Raw genomic sequence first — 6,000 nt, forward strand, 5'->3', positions numbered from 1 at the left:
TAATCATCGTCCAACAATGAAGGATTAAAAATCTAGGGCAGCTAGATAAACTTTATAGGAGTCCATACCATGTTGTTATCATGTAAATACGTATTGTTCTGAGGGGTGAACCCCGGAGACTGTGGTATCATAAAGTTTAAATGAATAATCAATAAATTTATTTTGCACTTCGATATATTCATAAGCAAGTGTCGATCTATGCCCTTCAGCATGGTGTTGTGGAGTTTGCCTGTTTATCAAGGAGGCTCTCTCGCCTTCTCGATGATTATAGTTTACCTCCTGATGGTTACATGGCATCATCATTATAATGCAAGGTGAATATCAGAATTGAATAATATCCGCTGGGATTGTTAAATGCTGAATAATTCTGGAGTCAGAAATGTCTTATTTCTGTTTACAGTTTGTTTTTCTGGAGGTTCATTTTCAGGGTTTATTGTTACGATGGTTCGGTAATCCAAAACGAAATAAGGTTCGTTTAAAATACTAAAGGATTGGTCTTCCGAATGTTTGTTTGTATAGCCCCTAAAAGAAAAATTAAGAAAAAAAGTTTGCAATCCCGTAGGTTCGTTAATTTAGAACGATATTGGTTAGTAATTCCGAATGTTTGTTATAAGACAAAGTATGCAATTTTTCCATTTGTGGATTTACGAACCTTGTTTCATTTGTTTGTTTGTTTGTTTGATGTTTGCTTGTTTGTTTGTTTGTTTGTTTGTTTTTGGGGGGCTATCAAACCTTCAAAATGATAAAGTTTCTCTTATTTTCAGATCAACGAACCTTCGGAAAAACAATGCCTATTCAATTTTTGGATAAATAGCGTGTAGGTTTAATAATTGCCCCGTGAATTCTCCATCAAACATGTGATATCTTTATCTTCTTTTGGTAAATTAGGTCTGAAGAAAATACCAGCTTACTTGTTTTTTTAATCAAAACTGATAAAATACTATTCCTTGTGAAGCTCAACGCGGTAAACCTTTTATGCTCGCGTAATCAAAGCGTGTTTTTGTATTTTAACCTGTTATATTTTATAACACATAAAGCTTTGATGGCTACATATTTCATCAATGAAATCACTTATTACTAGTATATTCATCGTCAGAGCCACACTCAGAAAGATTTGTAGATGTTTTTATTTGAAATTGCGTGGTATTTAGGCCTGTGCTGATAGTATTGTGGTTCATGTGTTGTGAATTATTGTTCTCCAGACATAGAAATTCAATTGTAAACCTACTTTATACGTTTAGACCTATACTTGGCTAAAAAAAAAGGGGGATTCCAGAAGTTCAAGGCATCATCTTATAGGATTGTCCCACAAGTACAACATACAGTCGACTGCAGTCGTAGTATACCCAGTCAATTTGCATATAATATCATGAACAATTTGATATTTAGACTCAGTGCCTCGATCTTCAAAGTGTTTATGGATTCACTCGGACACAGTGCAGCCAACTGAAATACCTCTCTCTTACCAAATCCTGCTGCACAAACAAGATCGCAAAATCAAGAACATTTCTAATTATGATACGAACAGTCATGGCTACTGTTGGGCCCTATTTTTTTTTTTTTTTTTTGTACAAAGTTGAAAAAAAAAAAACATTAGAGAGAAACCACTGGATTCTGTACTAGAGATAAACGATCGTAGATCGCCATTCGTTTTTAGCTCCATGGCCAAATCATGGAGCTACAACTAAACACTTATATTGGGTAAGTTACATAATTATGCAATGCATGCATGCAGTACTCCATCCGCCCATAGTGAGAAGATCTGCAGGGTGTTGGGAAAAAGCAGGGAGGTGAGAGGCCTCCCTGGAGACAGGTACTGAACTGTGTAATACCTATAACAGTCGGTGACTAGTCTAATCCAAATTCAGCAGTAAATTCAGTATCATGTGTTCGTATTAGGCCTACTGTGAAGAAAAAGGTACTGTATCTTTTCTGCAGAAGAATTGAATACTCTGAAACCAATTTGTGACCTATATGAATCTACATATCATTGATATAGATCACATACGAAATCAGATTTACTTACGAATTTACGAATTCCATTTACTGAGACTGGCTCAACAGACTACTACCATTCTCGGTGGGCGGGACCACAGAACTCTAGAGTTCTGTGGGCGGGACCTGTCAGAGCGAATGATTTATCGCGTTCAGTCAAAATCCGATCGGAAAGTCGTAAAACTGAAACTTTCTTCCCGGACCCTTTTTCGACCACAGTCTCTCGATTATCGCAATCAGAAAATTTGCGCCCTCTCTTGGTCGCACCAAGGAAAAGGGGACGGAGCCCAGACTACGCGGAGCCAGGCTGAGGGTGCGGGTGAGACCTCGTGAACAAGCCCTCCGAGGCCGCGGTAGCATCCCATTTATAGCAACAGATATAGATTTAGAACTGTTAGAGTTTCTAACACTTATACAGTGGACTGAAGTGGTGAAGACTTTCGAGACAATATCGCCCGAGTTGCCTCTCTGGGGCTCTGCTCTGATGAGTGATTTTATAGCATCGACACGGACACTAAAGCCTAAAAAAGCTGGAATGGGGATGGTAGATAGGTTCTACAGACGGTTTTGGTTGAGATGGGGCTTCAGGTTTCAAACGTTTTTTGATGATGATTCTCTGAGATGATGAGAAACCTCTTATGAAATATGAAAGAGCACATAACAGTCTAAGAGGAACACACCAAAGTTTATTTGATGAAAATTGGTTATGAAATGGCTGAGATACCAAAAACAAAGTGATACTATGAACAGTACTGGTAACGTTAGTGTTTTAACAAAGTCCGTGGGACTGGCAGTTTTCTTTCGTTATATCGAAATTTTGTTTTAACCGAACAAATAATGAAAATACATAGAGTGGATATTAAATACTGTGGGTTGTGGCCTGAATTTTTACTTTGTTGTAACCAGAATTTCGTTGTAACGGGAGTGCACTGTAGAAGGTGGGACCCACCTCTTATTCGGATTACATGTACGGTACTTTGTTTTAGAAGTAGTTGGTCTAGGTTCTAGTTACTATACTCAGTTTTTAGATACCTCGGCCATTTCAAAACCAATTTTCGTCAAATAAACATTGAATTCCTCTCGAATTGTATGCAGTGTAGCATTTCATAAAGTGGATTCTAATAATTCTATGTAGATATATGTAAAAAGCTGTTTGAATCCTTGCCTCAAGTTTACGGTATTTAAAAGTACCTACCATAGTTACGGGTAAACTCAGCCACTTGTAATGTGCGCACTGGGGGCCGAGTTTACCAACTAGGCTGAGTTTACCCATAACTATGGTACAGTATTTTAATCTAGAAAACCACCAAACAACTGTTAGATGAATTCTCTGTATAGCAGGCCCTATATGTAGCTGTAGAGCATTATGATGAGGCAATCCAGCTTCTTTAGTCTTGGAATCAATTTTAGTGAAACACTGATTTTGGGGAAATGCATACATGTACATCCTATTTTGTGTTCTCTTTTTATAGGTTCTGACCTTGTACAAATCGCTCCAACGAACAGCTCAGACAACCTTCCAGGGGGATACCAGGGCACTGCAAGGTACATCGCAATGTGCTCACATCCTTAGCTCAAGATATCACCCCGATGGCTAGACAAGGAAGATCAAATTGTTCTAAGTTATTTCAAACTATGATTATATAGCCACATAACACTTTAACAGGTTTTTTTGGCAACACAAAAATGCTATGGTTACACAAGTTTCCACACAACGATATGCATATAATACACATGTGTATTTTTATATATATTTATTTTTTTTTTTTTTTTTTTCATGTGGACTCCCATTCAAATATTTTGGAGACCATGTGTCAACACAGATACAGAGTGTATCACTCATGTATTACCATTGGAGAGTATGAAATTTCCACATCAAATTTTTGTTTTAGTTTCAATGCATACTTTTCCTTATTTCCTTGTAAACACGAGCTGTATACAGCATGTAATGGGACAGTATAATATTTCATGAAATGAGACATGTAAGACAATGTTTTGGTTGAATTCCCGATCGAGATCCACATTGACGGAATGAGAAAGAAATGTTACTAAAATAAAGAAACAAGTTAGCAATTTCTCACCTTAGGTCATTTACAATGAGGAGTGGCAACATATTTGTTTTGCTTGAGGTAATATATTTACATAAATTGTTAATTTTGCAAATTAAGTTGACTCGCAGACATTGCAAAGATAAAAACACTGTGAAATACCAGTATGCCGAGTGAAGGCCTATTGTGTGTCTTGGAACCTCATTTGTATGATCATGAAAGAAATGCAGAGTTTTGCAACATGTTTATTGATCGTTTTTACCAACAATGTAGGATTCCAATATGGTATGATTGTAGCTCTGTATTAACAACATTTGATTAGCACCATCATTCATATTTCAGGTTGCTTTCTACGATGTGAATATTGTTTCTTAAATACCTCAAGAATGTTTGTGAAAGTAATGGTAAATCTTTTTTAGCACCACAAATCTTCTTTGTTGATATGATCTATAATAAATCTATCCCATAGATGGGACATAGAATAGAGGTCTTGTTGTATGAGAGTCACAGCTCATATGTTAAAAAGATCTCACTGTACTCTTTAAAAAGATACAATTTGATGATAGGCAAAACAGGAGATCAGAGATTCAGTTGAATTGATAGTAAAATATTTTACCAGCAGCATTTATGTTTATCTCCCTTTTACAGCTGCTAGAGTGAGAATTCGAGATGAATTCAAGAAGAATGCCACCGAGTCGGACACAAAGGCTTTACAGAAGGTTAGTAGAGATGAGGTGAGATGGGCAAAAGACAGTGAGATCTGTGATATTAATCTGCAAATAAAATTTGTGGAAACCATGTACATTATAATGAATCATATACTGAAAGTCAGAGCATTACTGTAGAAGTCTGTTGTTAAGGGAAGTACTTATACAACAACAACAACAACAACAACAACAAGTTGTTAAGGAAAAGCAATGCAGAGAAACTTGGCTGTAATTTGTTATGTCTACTCCCAAAGGATGCTAGAGGAATTATGTTTTGGGGTTGTTTGTTTGTATGTCCATCTGTCTCTTTCATGATTTGAGAAATATTCACTGGATACTGTATACGCCAAATATTTAGCGAGGTTCTTATTTTCGCCAATTTCGCGAGTCGGGTGCTGTTCGCGAAATTAAAGACACACGAAAATATTGACTCTGATCCTGATGTGAATGCTACATACGCGTGTACATTTCTCCGTTCAGTACAGGACTCTACGATCGCAAATTTTACCACTTGCGAAATCGTCGGGAATTCCCGATTCGTGAAAATGTATACTTGCGAAATATATGGCGTATACAGTGATCTTGGTACCCCGCCACGGTATGTTGTAATAATGCATGTTAGATGGGCTGATTAGAAATTGGGAATTACCATCGGGTTGAGCGGTCACTGAACTTTTATTTTATTGTATCCCCCGAACAGAGTTCGGAGGGATACTATGGATTTGGCCTCGCTGCGCCGCCGCATCTGCCGCCGCGTCCGCCGCAGAGATTTTCTTGTGAGCGCTCTACTGGCTGCAGTTCCTCTTAGATCATATTCAAATTTGGCATGAAGGTGTATTATGGTAAAACGAAGACGCCTATTGTTTTTGGTGATGGCGCCCTCGCTTGTTCCGTTCTTATACATGAAAAGGTAGATTTAACAGGGTCTGCTTGTGTGTGCGACGCTGGCCTCGTTTCTTGACCGCTTTTTTTTTCAAATTTGGTATGTAAATGTGTCATTATCAAATCTATACACCTATACCTATTGATAATGCTGCCCTCACTGTTCCACCTTTTACAGGGTCAAAGGTCACCCTGATCATGTCAAAATTTGCAAAAGTGCTTATTTATGCAATAACTTGATTGTTACTCAACAGATTTTATTCAGATTTGCTAAGGAGGTGTATGGGTGGTCATTCTACATGAAGGACACAACAGTTTGTGGTGACGGCGCCCTCAGTGTTCCAACTTGGATGCCATGTCACATTTCT

This window comes from Diadema antillarum, unplaced genomic scaffold (assembly GCF_040938485.1).
Source record: "Diadema antillarum isolate AM-2024a unplaced genomic scaffold, OU_Dant_1.0 seq00000321_RagTag, whole genome shotgun sequence".
Taxonomy (NCBI): Eukaryota; Metazoa; Echinodermata; class Echinoidea; order Diadematoida; family Diadematidae; genus Diadema; species Diadema antillarum.